This window comes from Haemaphysalis longicornis, unplaced genomic scaffold, assembly GCF_048455015.1.
Source record: "Haemaphysalis longicornis isolate Haplotype H1 unplaced genomic scaffold, Haemaphysalis longicornis Haplotype H1 scaffold_4, whole genome shotgun sequence".
Taxonomy (NCBI): domain Eukaryota; kingdom Metazoa; phylum Arthropoda; class Arachnida; order Ixodida; family Ixodidae; genus Haemaphysalis; species Haemaphysalis longicornis.
In genome coordinates this window covers 147,426,366-147,447,713 of record NW_027526361.1, presented here as the reverse complement: position 1 = coordinate 147,447,713, position 21,348 = coordinate 147,426,366, and the positions used below count along the sequence as shown (strand labels likewise).

Genomic DNA, 21,348 nt, shown 5'->3' with positions numbered 1-21,348 from the left:
GGCGCCAAGACACCAAACGAACGTCTATCAGGTGGCCGATCATCCGGAAGTTCCAGCAGGTCTGTTTTCTGTGTAGGGTATAGTGCTCCTGGCTGCATTTCTGGCCTTGGAGCTCCAATATCTCCATCGCTCGACATTTCTAAGGGCTCCTAGGCTCACAAGGATCAAAGCGACAGTTCGGAAGATTCATCCAAGAATGAAGCAGACCCCACTCGATTCAAATAAAACCTTATGCTAAGTTGTTCTCTCTGCATTAGCATTTGTCCGATAATATAATTTCACAAAAGTTAGACTTTTGTTGTGAAAGTAAGTTTTTAGGGATCTTTAAAATCCGACTGCGGGATTTTATTAGTATAATTAACTTCCCATCTGATTCCCGTTGGATTATTGGGTACAAGCACGAACCGGCATTTCAACCGAATAATCATCTGCATTTCAGCCTTTGTGAGTAGTTCTTTTTTTCTTCTTACCCATATAGAAGTAGTTTAGCTGCACGCCCACCGGCAAGGTTTCTTTACCTGATTGGTAGGGGCGTTGTTACTTTGTCGGGAGCATATATAGAATAAAACGTATATGGGGCACAATATTCATTTTTAACAGCGAAGCTGTTTAGCAAATTGCAATGTTTCGTGACCGCCGTTAAAAATGCCAAGAAACGGCCGGGCGTCCGCACGTAAGCGCGGGACTCACGACAAACGCTTCGCAGTAAACAAAACCGATAGAATGCTTAGAGCCATTGTGTGCGTGCCCTGCGACGACCGCGCAGAGTCCCCTGCGCACGTATTTCCAGGCAAGCATACCTATTTAGGCAGATTGGTCAAGATTGTGGCGACCCCCCGGTCGTTACAACAGCAAAAAATGCCGAGCGTTGGTCCCGTGTGCCTCGCGGTGACCACACAGCGTCCTCTGCACTCGTTTATTATGCCAAGCATACCCACTTAGGGAGATTGGCCAAGATTGGAAAAAAAAGCTCCACCGTTCACTGTAATCGCAGCAACACTTGCTCAGAACGAGAAAAAAATCCCGGGCCATCTCCACTAACAAAACACCTAGGAACGGGAGAAGCATGCAGTGTATAAGTGTATTATTGGCGCCTTGGCGTTTGTGGCAACGGAGATGAATACAGATTTGTTGTAAAAGTCTCTTGTCTTTGAAGCACGAAGCTCTCTAGCGCGAGGCGGAAACGAGTGTCACGATGTTTTTAAAGACGATAGTCTTTATTGGGCTACTAAAACCCAGACATTTTGGTCTGTCTGTATGTCTGTCTGTCTGTCCGTCTGTCTGTCTGTGACTCGGTTCAGCAACCCGGCCAAAGCAAAACAATGCCTGCGCAATAGTCTCATTAAGTCACAGCTAAATCTACCCGTCTATATTCGGTGTAATGTTCATACTTGTCAACATTGTTGAAGAAAAACATGACACTACGCAAATATGAGACAAGAAATCAATACAGAAGTGATATTTGCAGTGTTGCTTTATAAAAAAATCAAACATGCTTGACGTTTGCGAAATTAAATACTTCAACAAACTGCAGAAAAAGAATTACCTCCGCCGTCGCCTGCTGTCGCCCGTGCCACTATAGTTTCTGGCGCCATTTGAAGAAATGAACCGGCAACAGTTACGCAACGTTCCACTAGATAGGTTCCACGTTCTGCTTGCAACGCACGTGGAGTAGGGAAACGCGGTTCTATAAACGTTGACGTAAAGCGCCTCGACTAACGCGCGTCCTCGCCGTACGGCAGCGTTCGCATTGAGACACCCGATTTGGAGCAGTGGAACGCGGGAAATTTAAAGTGATTTCAGCAAACCTTTGGCGTCTTTACCTTGGGAGGAGCGCGACGCAAGAGGAACACCATGAGAGGTGAGCGGGAAGGCGAAAGGAGGCATTTACTTGGCCAAAGTCGATAAAGACTATAGTCTTTCGACGGCATTTGCAACGAAAGGAGCAGATACGCGGCCAATTTTTTAGTACGCGTTACGAAGCGCTCCAGCGCGAGGCATAAAGGAGTTTACCGGTGATGTTTTTGTGTGCATTACGTTCTAGCGCGAGGCATAAGCGAGTTTCTTGGTGTTTTCGTGCCATGACTACATGAGACGAACGACGATTACCACGACGACGACGACGACAGGAGACGCCAACAGCCGTAACCCCAACAGGACTTCGCCTCTATTACTTGAGCGTTCACAGTTAACGTGGCAACATTTGATTGGAACGGGAAAGACACGTCTTAGCGTACGCCATAAGGTGATGTGCAATAATTATCACTTGCAAAAGAACTAAATAAGCTCATACGTTTCACAACAATGATGGAGTAAAGGTCATTGTGACAACGCAGAAGCAGATCGACAGGAATCAGGGACTTAAACCTTCGTGATGATGGTGAAGCCTGGGTACAGCTTCGCTACCTTGAAGTCTTGCGCGTTTGTGTGAGCTTCCTTCATTTTAAAATAATTTTATTACACCATGTGAACATGAAAACGGATGTCATAAATGTCATCTTGAGATCCGTGTCCTACCTATGGGCGTAGGCTGACATTACAGTTCAAGAAGGTCCAATAACCAGCGCTGGTCAAAATGCAGAACTTGAAATTTCTCGGGACGCCACGACCAACGGCTCACGAAAGGTAGTGCGTTTAAGTTATTGATCCGCCACTGAAGTAAATAACTATATTATAGAAGAAATTACAAATTCGGCGGAAAACACCCATTGGGTTGACCCCTGATAAAAAGACGTGAACTCTTTGCGTTGGCGGTGCATAAGAAAAAAATCAAGTTGTGAGTACCTGTTTCGTACCGTTCTTCTACCTTGTGTCTTTTTTAAATCTATTATTTTCAGGCTGGAATGCCAAGAGTAACCCAACTTCATACGCACAAACATTATTCAGAACACAAAATCGTTATGTAAAGGAACGAGCAACCATGACACTAGCGTAACTATTTTACCAAAATAATGTCATAGATACTTTACGGACGTCATTGTGTTTCAGGGTACTCAAACTGGTATAGGGTGATGGTGTTGAAACTATAATAGGTGCTGTGCAGCCGTCTAGCATATTCGCCGGCTCTCTTCAGTACACAAGGTCAAGTAGAGCCATCTGCGTAGTTTTCTCGGTAGATCTATTGTACGAAAACACAATATAAGGGAGCACTTCGTCCCAGGTGTCATGTTTTGCCTGTACGCACATAGTGAAACGCGAGCGTCTTGTTCTAATGGGAGCGAAAAAGCAAAAACACCCGAGTGTTCGAGTTTACGGACCATGTTAAAGATCCCAATGTGGTCAATATATTCCGTAGCCCTCCACTACGTTGCGCCTCATCGCCTGTGAAGCGTTAGCGCGTTAAACACCACAATCAATCAATCAATTGCTCAGCTGTTCGGTTGGTCGGGCACTTTCGAAGTCCTACGGCATGATGTAAGACATTCCTGTAAGAAATCGCCTTGTGTAAGACTGCCCTCGTCTGGGATGCCTTGACTTCGTCTGGCCGTCCGGGCTCGGGTCACTAGTTTGCGCTGGATATCCGAGTGTGGCCTAACCAGGGAAGCCCTCCACTGCTCGAAGGTGGGGTCGGGAAGTGGGGAAAAGTCTGGAGTAAGTTAGCACTACCATATTATGTGGTGGAGGGTGCCAGGCTGTGATCAGTAAGCGCAGAGGGAAGGTTGTTCGGTGGGGACCGTGAGGTGAAGGCGGGTGCGTTGTGGGTATGTATTCGCCTTGAGCCGCCGCCAAGTTGTAGCTTCCTCTCTGGAGAGGCGCCAGTGTGGTGGGAGGAGTGTGCGGTGAGTTTGCTCGAATTAGGATGAATCCGTGGTAGCAACTGAGTGGGTTTGGTTGACCTTGAGGGGGTACACATTGGCAACCGTGGACAATGGCTCGGCGTATCACATCGCGAGCCGCAGCATGAGCCGCTTCATTTTCGGGGATGGTGGCGCGTCCAGGAGCCCAGACGATGCGGATATCAGGAGTTGTAGAGCAGTTTTTGAGGATGAGTAGGGCTGTTAATGTAATGCGGCTAATCCGGTAGTTTCGACAGGCAGTATGCAAACCGGTGAGGATAGTAACTGCTGCAGGGCAGGAAGTGGCGGCCAGGGCAATGGCTATTTCTTTTTCTTCAGCTACATCGATTGAGGTTGAGAGTTGTGGTGGCATTGATGCCTTGGCCAGTATGCGTAACTACACAGACTACACAGACTTGGCCGGTGCAACCAGGGTAGGGGGCAGCATCTGTGTATAAGGCGATGGGGTCCTACCCCTATCGCGCATGCAAGGCTCGAGCAGGTAGAGCCGGGCGCGCAATCAAAAATCCTCCCTCCGGAGGAGTTTCTTATGTTCGTATACTGCACCTGCCGAAAAGGAGAAAGTGTACCAGAACCCGTCTAGATTTATAAATGTAACTACACTACTTATTTAAAGCTCTATGGCAATGGAATTGTAGCTCACAAAGGTGTCCGCAAGAAATGGGTGGAGCCCAGTGTTGTACACGTTCCTCTAAAATAGGAACGAAAGCTCGTTCCTCGTTCCTTCCCAATTTTGAAACGAGTTCAAGTTACAAGTTGCGAACACTGGTCTAGGATATAGTCGTGGAGAAAAAACGGGCTTTTTTGAAAACAGCCGCCGCTTCTGATGTCCTAAATGTTGATTAAGCGCGTACGGGTTGTGCATACAAATTGCACCCATCCTGCTCGGAAAAACCAACCCCCGTTTTATGTTTGCATGCCTACATTCACTACATTTTAATTCTTTGTCCTAGCGCCCCCCCCCAACCCCACCTCTGCGCGCCTACACGCTCGTATCTCGACCAGATTTCTTTTTGAGTCATATTATTTTCGGTTTCCCCTGAAAATCCTACAGGCGTGGCGGAGTTCACAGTTTCCGAAGCATCACCGCAGTGATACAGGAAAAAGCTTTACATTCACCAGGAGCTCGCGAAACCTCTATAATGTGACAAAAAAAACACTCAAAAAGCCGCTGAGAACACAATGGCCACTATCGTTTGCTGGCTACGCCCTTCCGCACGTCCCGGTCATACCGATGGCGCCCCCACTCCAGGAATCGCTCTTTTTTCACCTTGAGTCTCCCCATGGATAATTAATTCTTCAAGTCACGCATATCATGGCCACCCCAGGCATACATCGCTTCCTCCCATTATAAGGAGCGAAAAAATTGAATAGGCTAGTGTGACGAGAGCGGCAACAGTCGTCTTCAAGTTTTCGAAGTCCAGTTGACGCAATGATGAACCACAAGTGACACCCCTCTCTCTCTACCAAGCGGGCTGGTAGCCGGCGGGGCTCAGCCTTCCACTCCCTTAGGTAACGCCACCGTAAGTGCGATCGTTGGTTGGTTAGTTTTAAATAGAACCGACACCGAATACAACGAATACGAGATTGATTGAGAAAATAATTAAAACGGAATGCACACGCGCTTAACCTACCTCCTTTTTCTGTTTTTTTTTTCGCGTATGTTTTGTTGGGGGGGGGGGAAGGATGGAGTAAAAGCAGCAGCGTCTTGCACCGTTGGCTGGAGTGAAAGCAAAGCGCTTTGATAACACTTAAAGTAGTAGGATTGTTCACGTGAATGTTAAAAAAAAGGTTGAATGGATGCAAATTAACAACGTTGATTTTTACCATCTACTATAGATATTGGGTTTTACGTGGCAATGCTCCGCCAGTGTTTAGCGTTCGTTTCCACACACGGCGGCGCAAGCACAAGTCTCGAATGTAAAATCATATCAAGTCACGAAATTACACTAATAAAGCTAAAATGTTCAAAGAATGCCTCTGACATCCCGTGACTCGAAATGTCTGGACCAAGACGTCGTGCACCAAAATGTCCGTGCACAGAAATGCCCGCACCGAAACGTCCTGCGCGTTAATGTAAGACACCGAAATCTCTGGATCCCGTATTAGACAATCATTCCCCGCCAGGGACCAATTCTATCGGCCAGACGCTGTCCTGGCCTCCCCAGGCAAACGATGAAAGGTGAAAAGCATTCTCGCGGCTACGCTATTCACCCGTCGAACGCAGCGCAAGTTCAACCAGCATGAAAGCAAGCACAAGCTGCGGCCTGCCGCGTGGTTGTTCTTCTGCCTTTGACCTTCGAGGAAGCACTTACGGCTGAAGGGCGGGCAGAGAAATGCAGTAGCGACTTGTGAATTTTTGTACTCGAGCCTTGACACCAAAAACAGCCAAATCGTAGCGATGTAACGGCAGGAACGCCGTTCCTGCCGTTCCTTTAAAAACGTAACGAGTTACCGTTACAGTTCCACCGCCCCTAATGGAACGGTGGCGTTACTCCGTTCCTCCAAAAAGGAACTAGTTCCAGGAACGTCGTTCCTTGTAACGCCGTTTCGTACAACACTGGTACGCCGTAGTCCTCTGATTTAGGCAGCACTCATTAGGCAATCATAATAAAATAACTTCTTATCGGCAACCAGAAAGCGCTGAGCTGCTAACTCATGTAATGCTACCCTGAAAAGACCTAATGGCAAATAGTGTAACGAAAAATTATGTGAGTGTAGCAATGCTAGGAAACACATCAAGTTCATTTGTCGGCCTCCGACACTATTGTGATCACTGCAGTATGACAAATCAGCTGCTGATATAGAAATGGTCGGTAATGTCACTGAGCACCCTTAAGAAAATGCGAAAATGCAGTTGCATTGAATGAACAGCTCAGTAAAGGGTATGGTTATAAAAAGGTTAAGCCCTGTTTTTTTATTTTTCATTTTTAAAGTCAGTGGTGTTTGCTACAACAATACTGCCGAATTAATCTTCTTGAATGACGTCAGGATCCCCATGTCGGCATTACCAAAATGAATGAAGATTTGATAGTGATCCTTTTAGTCGGTGTTACGAGAAATTATTAGAATTGCATTTGAGGAAATATTGATGTCCTACTTCGATGCTCATACTAAATAACTGTTGCCGTGAGCTTTTATGAATATATATTGCCGATATAAACACCAATGACTTCTTCTTAAATTGGTTTTTCTTTATGGCTACAGCCAAATGCAAGGCCTCAGATGATGCGTAGGATGCTATTTTGTTTTTTACCTCCTCAACGCATACTTTACCTTGTCACTTACTACTGGCATACTTTCTTTTTAATTTACATCGGAATAATATGGAGCACAACAATCGCAAGCTTTTGTCATTTGCGTTTTTTTCACACCCTCGGAATGCCTACAGGATGACTGACTGAGTTTTTCTCCAGATCTCTTTTGGCAGCCGCTGCAACGCAGTGTTGGCATGTTCAATTTCAACGCCAATACCTTCTCGAACCTTAAAGGGACCCTGCAACGCTGTTTGAGCAGTGTAGGTAAACCTGCGCGAAGCTTAGCTTATGCTAACGAAATACTTGAGCCGAACGTCACTCGTGCAGGTGAAGCGGTGAGTGCGCATATCACTGTGAAATTCACGGAAAAACTAACCGCGCTCTCTTCAGTTCTGCTCATTATGCACCCATGGCATGGCCTGAATGACGTCATTCATGCAATGGTTGTACGATCGGTGGTCATCGGGCAAGTTCGGGGCTAATTTGTCGAATTTTCTGTGACCATCCGCCGTTGTCGGCGCTGTGTACGAACCTCTTCTATGCCTGCACCTGTAGGCACATTTTGGCGTTTTTTTCTTGTTTTCTGAGTGCGCGCGTAGTTTGAGTCATAGGATCAAAACTTCTTTTTCAACCAGACCACTCGACAACAAACGTTTATGTCTTCAAAAACGCCCTACCAGCCCGAGTGCGTGCTTGCGAGCAGGCACCCATGCCTGCTTTTATGTGGTACCGGACCGGAAATAGACTCCTCCAGGTTGCGGAGAAAAGGAGAAAACTCGCCGGCCTCTGATATATCGAATGCCACGGAGGACAACGCCGCGAGCCGCTCCCATTTCCGGGAGAGATCGCGGAGCTTTCGTCACGTTGTCCGTGGTCGAGTTAAGAGGGAATGATTATAAGCGATTTCTCATCGCGCGTAGTTTCGGTGATAGCGAAGCGATTTTCATACCTCTTGCGGGAGGAGATTTCTCAAAATACATTCCTAGTAGTCGGTGGTAAGTGCTGCAGGGCCCCTTTAAAAAAGCGCGCCTTGAGGTTGTTAAAACCGAGCCTTAAGTTCATCGCTTCGAGCAGAAGCCAGCCTGTTAAAGCTATTGCAAAATGCAGTTGCCCCGAATGCTTGCACAAAAGTATGCCGATTCATTTTAGTGAAAGAAGGATAAAGGCCAGCTTGCGTATTACCAGGGCAGAATTCCAGTAGGTATTAAGCGGAAGATTTGCCTTCCGGTTCAATATGAACGGCGACTGCCTGTCAAAGCGTACTGGAGGTTACGACTGTCACGGTTCGTGATACATGAGGCTCTTTCTCCTAGCTTGTTACCTATTTGGGTTGTCGCCAAACAGGAAAAGTTGTTGAAGTACACCTCGCAGCCAATCATCCTGCCGTAATATACAAGCGCTCCAGTTGCTCACACTGGATGTCGATGTTTTGAAACACGACTATATTGGCATAACGGCCTCTGTTAATTTTGAGGGAATAAAGTGCCGATGGCGAGGAGGTCGTACTGAAACGGAGGATCATTCATGATTAGCTAATAATTAGGCGGAGGAGCAGCTCCAATGGCTTCGATGAGGATAGCTAAATTCCCACTGCTAGGTGATTCTTCACGGCCTCGGTTATGTCGATTTCTTTGTATGGAGCAGGTTAGGAAAATGCGTGAAGGTAACGGATAATTTTTTATTTTCGTGCATACATTTTTAACACAAACATTTACGGTATACCTGCATCTTTGAAATGTCCTTATGAAGAAATTACCTGATTTAAAGAGTTGACATCACACGCTTTCAATCCCCAATGTTACAAGAGCTACAACTGAGTTGATAATTTAAATGCTGTACTCGATAGGTCCTCATAGCTTTTTCAAGAGAAACGCTGAAATAAAACCCAAACAATTCGCCTTTAGCAAGGAAGGAAAAAACAGGCATGCTTACACGATAAGCACAGTGTTGATATTTCCATTTATTTACAATTACTGAAACGAACATGACCTAGGTTGTGATTTGTTAAGCTTACTTTATATGTTTCTGAATTATCATTCATGGACCACCTAAAATTTATCACCTGAGAGCTTCACGTTGAACCATCGTCGTCGTTACACAGATGGATGCATGATGTTTCATACTCCACACTTACTAGCTAAAATGTTTATTCATATACTTTGCCCCTGTAACTTCTTATCACTACAAAGGGGTGCTTTTATTTCAAAAATCACTGCTTCGCTGATCCCACTGAGAAATTCAAGAATACATAGTTTTGTGTGAAAGGGTCACTGTATAGACTTTTTCTGCCTTTATTTTTGTGCTCACGGGAACTGTAAGGGCAAAAGCGGCGCAAGTGGCTCCAGAAAACTTACAAATATAAGCTTTGACTTTCAGTTGCCTGTCGTTGTGGTCAACCCAGGGGCATCGAGAACTAATGCATTATTCCATCACAATTAATTATGCATTAGACGGGACACCTTTTTTGCAATGCCTTTGTTCTTAAGTAGGCGGCAGGAGAGTGATGCTTCTTCTTTTGATGATGATGATGAACATGACTACGAAGACAACGGTGACGATGATGATTATTATTATGACGGTGGTGGTTTTGGTGGCCGCGGTGGTTGAGGTTAGGCAATGCCAGCAACCTCGGTTCCCGCTACAGGGCATGAAGGCTCGCGACTCTGGTCCCTTTTCAAGAAAATCACAGGCGTGTGCAATAAACATCGTAGACTTGCCAGAGTCACCTGCTTATCACGCACCGGCGTTGCGAGTGATTGATGTCGTGGAAATCAGCAGCGATTTGTGTGACTGATTGCTTTAAAATGACAAACTCGCGAGTAGTCAATTGGTTGGAATGAACTCCACACCGTCATCCTTGCACGATGCTAAGTAAGCAACATTTTTAAAATGCTTGTTTTTCTCTTTCCTTCAGGCCTTTCATAAAAAGTCTTGACTTGGTTGCTGCTGGGTGTGATTAAGGTAGAGAAATGGCTTTAGAAAAAAAGATAGTCAAGCGCACTTCGAGTTTATCCGCTGGCAAAAAAAGGTGAGCGAGTGGTGCTCAGCGGCAGGCAAACGGCAGCAGCTGCACGTAATCCTTCCCCTGCCGCGACATCTCTGATCTGCAGCACGTCGCACGGAAGGGTGCAGCGTCGTCATCTGTGCAATCTTGCACCAACGGGAATGGGTCAATGGCGCGTCTCGTCAAGGTAACAGGGAGGACAGAGCTCAGGTTACGCTGCGGTTGATTGCTGCCCCTGCTGCCATGTTCCGTACGTTATGCCTAATAATATAGCATTCAGCTCAACCATATAATTTACACCTATAAAATCAAGTGCCCGACTACTGACTGACTAACTCATTAACGCCCAGCGAAAACTGCTACATCTAGAGACTTGAAATTTCGGGAGTAGGTTTGAGACTGGGCGTAAAGGCTCACTAAGAGGGGACTTTTGGAAATGATACGCCTAACCGTGGGTTAGGAATAAAGTGTGTTTTCTTAATTCGTGATTACCTCCTTCACCCGTTCACAATTTTAAATGCTTTTCGCTTATATATGTAGCCCTTAAGCACATCTAAAAAGTTGTTTTTGGATTTCTCCCTAACAAAAATTATCGAGGAGATTCCGCATTCGGGAAAAAAATGGTGCTCCTAAAGATTCCTAAAAAAAATCTTTCAACGATTCATGTATCCAACTGATTTTTACTAGCATCTGTTACTCATACAAATGCAAAGAATTGTTTTTAAGGATCTCGCCACGCGACGCCGCTAAAGGGGCCAAATCGTTTTTCACAAAGGACATGGCTGACGAGCCAGAAAGGCCTAACAGGGAATGTCCACACCTAGCCAAACTGTTGTTTCAAACGGCTTCATATTTCATGAGCAGATTGTGATTACGGTGTTGGTGGTCAATATTGCTGAAAATTGTAAAAAATAAACCATGGGAAGAGTGAAAAGCGGTGAAAAAATCTTGAGATAATAATGTTTTTATCGAACGTCCTATGAAATATTCTACTGGTTTTTGTTCAGATCGGTAACTTACTCATGTATCTAAACACAGTTCTAGAGCATTTTTCTATAACACCCACCTAACAGAGGCAAGCAGGATTTCGGGAAAAGTTTGTGTGTTTACTCATTCGACAATAACCTCACAGTTATTTGATACATCCCATTCGTTTTTGCTTCCAAATGCTCCCCATCCAATTACCCAAAAATCAATTTCAGGGTTTTGTCCTACCATGCGGATAAAAAGGCAAGCGAGGGTTTTTACTTTACACGCCTCTGGGCGTGGAATTCAGCTGAATTTTCCCGCGTTCGCACAATGCTTGCCATCTGTTGGGACTTCCTGCAACCCCGCGCCTCCCGTAGTGGGCTCATGTTAATGATCATAAAACTGTGACCAATGAGCATCGTTCTGACCTGCTTAGATAGCACTACTCATGGGTAAGAATACCTTGCCTCACTCAGTCGACCTCCATCGTCTATGAGCATCGTTCGTAAACTGCTGAGATAGCACTCCTCATGGGTAAGATTACCTATCCTCACTTAGTCAGCCTCCATCGCATGTTCCCAACGCAACCTCCTCTGGAATGCGTTCTATTTACAACCGGCCGGTCTTCCTGATATCACATTAGAGTGCAAGCAAAACCCCAACCTACCCCTCCTCCATCCACGCTTCCAACCCATGAGCTGTGGCAGAACCTGGGGAGTACCAGGGATATAGATATCCACACACTTTTTCCTCCAGAGTGAAGGCTGCCAGCTCATAAAATGGCTTTCTGGAATAGGGAACCACACCCACTTCACCGGCTCAAAAAATGTTTTTCACTCATTCACTCCCTCGCTTGAGTGCACCACCTTGGTGCAATTTGCTTAGCGAGCGTTGCAGTGAAACACGACCTTCAGACGTTTCGCATTACCACGACCTTCCAGCGGTTGGAGCATATATGTACGAACAGGAGGTAGGATTTCCTGAGCGTGTACCACTGCACGATGAACTAGTCAATTATGACAACCAAAAAATAACTGAACACGTGTTATACCAATTTGTGTCATTAGTATAATGGCCCACCCGGGCAGCACCGAGTACTACCGCTAGTAGAAGTATACGGCAATCGTTCAAAGCGTAGGAATTTGCTACCCTTATACATAAACAGAAATTCACAGTTATTTCCTTTTGGGGGTCTTTTATGTTGACATCTATGTTGATCACAGTCCCCGTAATTTCATGTTTGTAGTCGTGCTTCACAAAAACCACTACTTAGACTGAAACAAAGAAGAAAGTGCATGACAGAAATGCATTTCTAGAGGAAGCCGCAATGTTCAGTGAGCCATCATCTGAAAGAAAACGACTGCTGCTCTGTCTTTGTTGTTTTATAGTATGGGCCGTCAAAACAAGCCGTTATTCTTGTTTTCTTTGGAAGCATTACAAAATACAAATTTATGCTTTTTAGCCGCTGTCTACCAGAAAGATATTCCTGAACACGCAGTCGCCACAGCAAAGCTTAGCCTTTTTTCGCTCGTTTTACACCGCTGCACCCAATACCTATAAGATCGGCAACAGAATATCCAACGCAGGTTTTAGCACTCATCGTTCACTGGTTGATTTATTCCGAGACGGTGAATCTCCTGAGCCTGCCACGACCGGTGTGCAAGAACCTCCTACGCCTGAACAGCTAATTGCAACAAAACGCGTCTGTGCGGAGCAGCAGGGGATTCGAAAAGCGACAGGCGCTACGAAAGTGGCCCATCGTGGAAGAGCAAACCGCATGCGTTCAATTTCTCCAAGGGATGCTCAAAAGTTAGGAGAACATCTTCGAGTGGTCGGTACATTTCCATTTCTCTGCAGGACTTCAATGGGGGCAGGAAATGACTTGTTTTCTATAGGCGCACGATATGATCTTATCACCGAAGACCCGAACGGCACATACGCGATGCTGTGTGATTTGGGGTAACGTAAAAGTATATCTTGCTCCATCGACAATCGTGCTTCTAATTTTATTTTCGGCTGAGGAACTTTATGCCAAGCTTTATTTTGGGTATTAAGTGTACCTTAAACACATTCACAAACTATTTATCTGGTTGTCTTTTGATGGCATAAAACTTCTGAAAGTTACAATTTCGACTTACGCACCTTTTTTTTCGATATTCCGACACGGTGAGACGGCCCCTCTCGTAGGTGCCATAGCGATATTTTGCACTTTACTATTCTATAACGTATATCAGGTCTGAGTAATGACTATACGTCCGTGAACGTAGGCTACGGGATAGACCCTACGATATATTTGCTTCAGGCTTACAAGAACTCACCCTAGGCCATGGTTTACAAGTGCCGGAGATGACCCTCAAAGACCACGATGCTCCCGCATAAATGTTGTGAGAGGAAACTTTTCACCAGATGATGGTATTCGACCCCAGAATCTGGGGTCGAATTTTCAGTTGTCTACGTCAAGAATCCACGAGAAGGGCGCACCCTTCTTCGGAGCAACAATAAATGGCTCACCCGTAGCCGGTCACAATCGCCAGTCACATCTGGGAGATCTTTCGACTGGCTCCTATCGTCAGCGTGTGGACTGACGGTGCAGTGGACTGCTAGAGACTCCGATCAAGCGGAGATCCCGTTTCTACGCTCTCAACTCACCCGTTTACGTGTATTTAACAATATCAATTCATGATTTTGCCTAAGTAGTATTACACCACGACTACGTGAGGGCCATTAAGGACAGGGTGCCAGGTTCCGCTGACAAATTAACAACTATTGCGCGTAACTCGTCTTTCTTGGAAGTTCTGAGAAGCACATTAATAATATTGGTAGTAGCGGTATTCGAACTTCGTTGGCTTTGTTTCAAAATATACAACAAGGCTTTTTGTGGTGTAGTTTTGTTCACCTTTGTACCGCGTATGCAAGCATATCTAACGTCAAATCTAACGATATAGCGAGTAGTCCGCCTAAAAGAGAAACTCTGGTTTCGTTTAAACTTTTCTCAGAAGAATTAGGCAATGGGCCATTACACACTCTGCATCATTACACCGAGTTTCCTTGACCTGCTGTAATTATTTAGTTTACAGTGACGTTATCAACGTTGCACAATCGTCGTCGTTCTTTAAAACGTGAGTATCTACGTGAAGAAAACTGTTACAGAAATCTGCGGTAACCCTACTAAAACGAAGCTGGTTATGGCTTAGGTTCCACAATTCTTCGTGGTTGTTAGCAAATGCGTGCGTCTAAAAACTCAGGAGGGTTTGTAATAGAAGACTGTCAGAATCCAGGTTTTAACACTTCGAAACAGGGTGGGTTTCAAGGCCGGAAAACTAACAACTGCAATCTTATTATAGGCTAGTTGCTTTTGTAAAATCACTCAATTGTGATGCATTGGCGCTTTGTCTGTAATAACAAAAGTATAGGTGTTGACGGAGACCAGTGAGACTTAAACCCACGGCGTTCTTATAGCGAAGTTTAGCCATTCCTCTGAATTCTAGCGGTTTTTTTACTGAGTTTTTCCGTAAACGGCATTTAGTAATTTTGCGTTGTGGTATGTACTGCTGTTTACCAGTTTAACTAAACCTCCATCGAGCACTTGTCCGCGCCTAAATTCGAGTCAACGAAGTTCTTATCATCATAGTTCTGCTGTTTAGCGTAACGTCACCTACGGATTTTCCAAACGTATGGTATCCATTTAGTACCCCTTTTATTCAATAATCATTGTGCACTATTTGGCTGGTTAGAAAAAAATAAGGAATGCAAAATTACCTTCGCGATATTGATCCCTCTTCGCTTGAAACAACTTTTTTCTCTAGTTTCTTCCAATACCAATGCCACAAAAATGTGATTGCTTTGACCAGAAATACATTAAGGTGTTTGTTCCGAAGTAACATATTTTTGCGTTACTTCATGTGGTGTTATTTATTTATTTGTTTATTTATTTATTTGCTAATACTACCAGTGTATTTTCGAGAAAAAGGCCGGCGGGCATGCAAGGGTGCAACATATACATAAAAAAGTACTAAGTCGGTAGAAAACGCAAAAAAAGTCGAAACAAGTACAAAGATTTAGGTGACTTATGATGCAAGCATGATATTTTTGAGATTACACATATTACCCGCCGCGGTGGCTCAGTGGCTAAGGCGTTGCGCTACTGAGCACGAGGTCGCGGGTTCGATTCCCGGCCGCGGCGGCCGCTTTTCTGATGGAGGCGAAAAGCAAAAACGCCCGTGTGTGCGAGATTTCGGCGCACGATAAAGATCCCGAGGTGGTCAAAATTAATCCGGAGCCCTCCACTACGGCGCGCCTCAACGCCTGCGTTGCGTCGGCGCGTTAAACCCCACAATCAATCAATCAATCGAGATTACACATATTTATCAAGGATACAAAGGAAGGGAAACATGTACAAGGGTTGAGTAACGCATAATATACGCATCATAAGTCCAGGTTCGTTAATTTATTAAGGATGCCAACAGGGGAAGTGCACTCAAGTGGGCCAAAAAAGCAACTTACCTAAGAAAAAAGATTGATATACAGACTAACCATACGTTGTACAAACCACAACAAACAGGACCGCGCAAGGGGGAACCGTAAAAGTGTCACAAAATCATGAGTCAACAAGTAATTACACTACGGGAAGTTTTCGCATGTGGGTATACAGTATTTACTTACAAGCAAGAAAACAAAAAATAAAGAACATTGCGGAGCCAGTCATACTTACTGAATTCACAGGATAAATACGTTACAGAAAAGTAAGTACAGTCAAAATTCGCAGCGGCTGAACACGATGCTGTACGTTATCTATACGCAATTTTAGGTGTGCTCACCGTGCAGTGTGCAGAATACGCAACATTCAAATCCACACTTCATAAACATTAGAATTGCATGCTTTACATTCCTGTTAATTGGTAATGTTAGCGATTCTCGACAAAAAATCTCTTAATGAATGTGTGTCAGTTACGTATGGGTCCAAGCGATTCCATTCTCGAATGGCAAGCGGGAAGAAGAAAGATTTGAAGGCGTCATTATTGGAAGAGTATTCAGTCAAGGTATGCGCGTGTTTTCGCCTTGTTTGCCGGGATTCTGAACGGTCGATAAACTTTTATGCGTCGATTGGATAATGATTGTGCAATAGTTGAAAGAGATAGTTTAGACAGGATGGTTTAGCTCTAAACTCTAGTGCGTGAAGTCCACAGTCCATTAGCACATTAGTTGGTGAGTCAGTACGTTTATATGTGTTGAAGATCAATCTCACGGCTTGCGTCTGTACCTTTTACAGTGTTTTTGTGTTAGTGAGAGTATACGGGAACCATACTGGGCTGTCCTATTCGAATACTGGTCTGATATATTTGGTGCAGGCTAAAAGCTTAGCTGATTTTGGGGCGACCCTAAAACACCTTTTAATAAAAAATAACTTGCGCAACGCAGTGGGTGTAATGTGAACGATGTGGGAGCCCAATATAAGGTTAGATGATAAAATTATGCCTAAATATTTTTGTTGATGAACTTTCACCAGTTGCGTGCCGTGTTGTTGTAAGCATAATTCACGGGTTCTTTCTTTCTCGTTACGGTCATACACACGGTTTTCCGTATGTTAATCTTCATTTGCCACTTAGTACACCAGTTATCTAGTTAGTTTAGAGATTCCTCTAGCGCGACCTGCTCTTTGGAACTGTCGATTGCTTGGCACATAATGCAGTCGTCAGCGAAAAGTTTGATTTAACATGACATGTTCGTGGTTATGTCATTTATAAATATAAGAAAGATGAGTGGGCCAAAAACTGAGCCCTTGGGGACTCCGAATGTTACAGGACTCCGGAGGTTACGGGATTGTAAGTTTTCAAAGATTAGAAATTTCGAGCGCCCGAATAAAAAGACTTCTAAGCAGTTTGTTAGGATTCCGGTTCCGAGTATAGTTTCGAGCTTTGCGTCTAATTTATATGGCATACTGAATCAAATGCTTCCGAATAATATAGTAGTATTAAGTCTGTCTGCGAGTGGTTCATAATAGAAAAAGCGAGGTCTTGTACAACTTCAGTTAGCTGCGTTGTTGTGGATAGCCCTTTTCTAAATTTGTGTTGGTAAGGTGATAAGGTGCCTTTTATCTCTAGGAATAGTGTTATGTGCTTCAGAATGATGTATTCAAGTACTTTACATAATGTTCTACTTAGTGAGATGGGTATGAAATCAGAGGGGTTTTCGCTGTTGCCTGTTTTAGGAAGCGGTGTAGCCTTTTCTTTTTTCCAATGATCGGGAAACTTTAAGAAGATAAAAACTTACAGAAGACAAGACCTAGGTACCGGCAGCACCATTCCGCATAACGTCTGAGAAAATTGTTGGAGATTTCATTGGCCCAGCATGCTTTTTAGGGTCGACGTTCAGCAAGAGGATCAGAATTCCCTCATCAGTGAAAATCTAAGGGGCCAATTGAAATGCTATCAGCAAAAGGAAGGTCTGGGGTTTTGCAGTTTTCTTTTGTGAAAATGGAGTTTTTTCCTCTGGAGAAAAATCTCGGGTGTCTGTTCTGGGAGGGCGGATGTGTTTCCAAAATGTACGTGGGCTATCTTTTGCGAATGAAGGGAAGATTAATTTAAAATAGTTCTGTTTTGCTTCTTGTAATTTGGACTTCAAGTTCGCGATTGCGAGTCTCAGGTTAGGTGCATTAGGAGAGCGCGCTTTGTTTTCTTCAAAGATTTAGGCAACCTTTTGACCTTTTTTTAGGCATGTATAACTTCGCGTGTGATTCAGGTACTGTTTTTACGGGGCCGTGGTAGTCTCAGGGAATGAAGTTATTCGAACAAATATAATGTGAAACGATGTTCCTAAACTGAAGGCAGAGGGTATTGACGTACGTGCGAGACTCTCCAGCGATTTCTGAGAATGTGGGGAATTCATGCGCAAGGTAGGTGAATATGGGACCGTCATCCGCTTGACTGAAATAGCTTCCGGCGTTCGGGTAGATCGCATGTGAAAGTGATGGCCGCGTGTAAGTCGAGAGATTCGCATTTTCTGGTCTGAGATACCATCTACAACGTTAATCGAGTGCTGATGTGGTTCAGGCTGATGGCTGAGAAAGAATAAGTCTGGGATGCTTGATGCTGCGCCTTGCGCACACGTCGGTGGCTGTACAACTCATTATGATCACCATCATCATAATCAGCCTATCTACGCCCACTGCAGGGCAAAGGCCTCTCCCATTATTCTCGAATTATCCCGGTCCTGTGCTAACAACGACTAATTTATCCCCGCAAACTTCGTGATCTCATCTGCCCATCTAGCTTTCTGCCGCCCCCTGCAACGCTTGCAGTCTCTAGCGATCCACTCTGTTACCCTTAATGATCAACGGTTATCTTGCCTTCGCATTACATGCCCTGCCCGCGTCCATTTCTTCTTCTTTAGTTCTACTAATATGTCCTTAACACGCGTTTCTTCCCTGAGCCACTCCCCTCTCTTCATGTCCCTTAATGCTACAGCTATCATCTTCCGCTCTATTGCCCACTCAGTCGTTCTCAATTTAAGTTGAACCTCTTAGTGAGCCTCTAAGTTTTTGCTCCGCAGGTGAGTACCGGTAACATGCATCTGCAATACACTTTCTTGGTAGGCTGCCATTCATTATCTGTAGATGTCTGCCGTATGCACTCCACCACATTCCTATCATTGTAATCATCTCCGCCTCATGGTTGGAATCCGGCGTCACAACTTGGCCTAAGTAGATATATTCGCTTACCGCTTCCACTCCCTCGCCACCTATCTCAAACCGCTGTGCTGTCCGGAGGTTATTGATCATTACTTTAGTCTTCTGCATATTAATTTTCAGGCCCACGGTTCTACTCTGTTCGTCCAGTGCGGAAAGCATGCTTTGCAATTCGTCCCCCGAATTCCTTAGCAAGGCAATGTCATGAGCAAATCTGAGGTTACTGAGGTATTGTCCATTAACCCTTACTCCCACCTGTTCCCAATCCAACGTTCTGAATACTTCTTGTAAACAGGCTGTGAATAACATTGGAGAGATTGTGTGTTCTTGTCTGATATCCTTCCTTATAGGTGTTTTACTGCTCGCCTTATGGAGGGTGATGGTAGCTGTGGACCCATTGTAGATATCCTCTTGTATTCTTACATAATGCTCATCTACCCCCTGGTTCCTTATTGGCTGAATGACTTCTGAGGTTTCAACTGATTATACTTGACGGAGGTTAAAATGCGGCATTATATTGTTATGTGGCACAGGACATAAACCATGGGGTGCGGATGATGTATTTTACACTATTTACATGGCCGCTATCGCCGAGCTCGCACCGGCTGCGCGTCAGCCACTTCATCGTCGTCATCTGTGGTGGGACATCGGGGATTGTCGACTTGTTTGTAATATCACCCCGCGGCCAAAGACGACCGTCCCGGTCACGCTCGGTCGCCGTGAATGGATGTGTGCGGTGAGGATGAGATGCGATGTGTATAAACACTGAAGTCCTTTCAACGGCGAATGACGATGGCGGCCTCCGATGTTGACTGGACCCGAACATCGACGCCCACATGGCCACGACGGACCGAGGAGGGTGCTAAGAACCGCGCCTTACGAAAAGGCTGGGGACGCGGCTGGGCGACACGTCTTAGCTGGTCATATCTAAATGGAAGTGAACTTCGCGCTACAAGGATGGGGTGAAAGAAGAGGACACACCACACAGCGCTGTGAGGTGGGTCCTCTTCTTTTGTCCCGCCCTTGTAGCGCGCAGTTTATTTCCATTATGTCAGACCAACTAGCCCGTCAGGGTGCTTTAATGGTAATATCTCGTCGCGTCTTGGTTCTTGGTCGGCTTCTCACGGGCTGGGGACACGGGAGGGGATATCGTCATTTGCTGGTCGCGCCGGGGTGGGGCTGCCCGACACGGGCCCGCGTACCCTCTATGTTTGCAGCGGTGATGAGACGGAGCGATGCCGTGGCTAGGACGGGGAGAAACCCGCACAATCCACCAAGTGTAACGTGGCGGCAGATGACACGGACCATGTAGTGATGAAGTGATGTATTTACATAATGGTGAAGAGATATTGACATCAAGCCATAACCGAGCCCGCCCTGGCCGCGCCCCGCACACAGCTCTTCTTCGTCGTCTACCTTCGTGCTGGGCCATGGTGCAACGGGGATTGTCCCGTCCCGTGACATCACCTCCCCGGTCGATTACGACCGTCCCGGTTGACGCCGAGGCGAACTAGCGATTTAAGATGGATGAGTGTTGGGATGAAAAATGCAGTGATGAATCACTTGCCGCCACGGATGACGATGACGGTGTTGATGCCCGGCCCAGCAACAGCAACTGCTCCAACCGCAGCGAAGCACCAAAGGTCCTCGAGCCTAGGAGCCTAGTCGGACGGAAGGGCAGCGGAATACATCTTCGGTTTGTCTGGGAACGGCTCGTTTCGTCTGGTCTTCATGCTCGTATTTCGGGCTGGGGAACACGGGACGGGGGACATCGTCTTTTTCTGGCCTCGACTGGGCTGGGGCGGCCCGGCGCGGCTGCATTGTCCTTGGCGGCTGCGTCGATGCCGATGCGTGGACGCAGCCACCATTTTGGTGGAGCTTTGACGCAGTAAGATTTTGGTGGAGTGTGCGGGGAACAATCCCGGCCCCGAGCTTCACCTCGCTTCGACTCATGAAGCGGTCTCACCCTGGCTCTTGGAAAGCGTGGGCCCGCCCCAGCCCCGGTGAGCCATGGACGCGACCATTCCCAGCCCCGCGTCCCCTGCCCATGGCCCGCCGAGACCAGACAAACTGACTAGCCACGACCAGACGCAGAGCCGACGACGTTCCCACGCCCAGACCTCCGGCGCTTCTCCGAGGGCTTTGGATGCTGCCTCGTGGGGTTGGCAGTGGTCACAGCTGTTCCGGGGCCGGTGCTTATCACGAACATCACCATCATATGCGTCGGCAAGGACTTCACTGTATATACTCATCCAATCTCGTCCTCACCCCAGCTATCGACGTCAAAACGTTCCGGCGCTGCGTGGACATTATCGAACTCGCACTGGTTGCTTCCGACGGATTCTCCGCGACGGGAAAAGCCTTGCCCCGAAGAAAAAATGAGATACTGGTGCAAGAGCTTGTCGACCAAGAGCTGCCTTGAGCTACCCAGTTGAGAGGCCCCAATAACAAAGCTGAGCGCCGTACAGGCACATCCAACCACACAGCCCCCGTCTTCTGCAATTGCCGCTTGTAAATACTGTAAATAGATCGCTCCACCCCATTACATCGTTCGTCTCACCTATGTCCTGCCGCCGCGTAATAATATCAATGAGAGTACTTGAACCGGGGAATGCGTTGCACATGTTAGTCCAATTT

General features: G+C 45.9%; 1 pseudogene; it reads right to left on the bottom strand.

Annotated features, from left to right (window-relative positions):
- Nucleotides 1-20,785: 20,785 nt before the first annotated feature.
- The window catches only part of LOC144180040 (uncharacterized), a 115,784-nt pseudogene continuing 115,221 nt past the window's right edge, over nt 20,786-21,348 (bottom strand).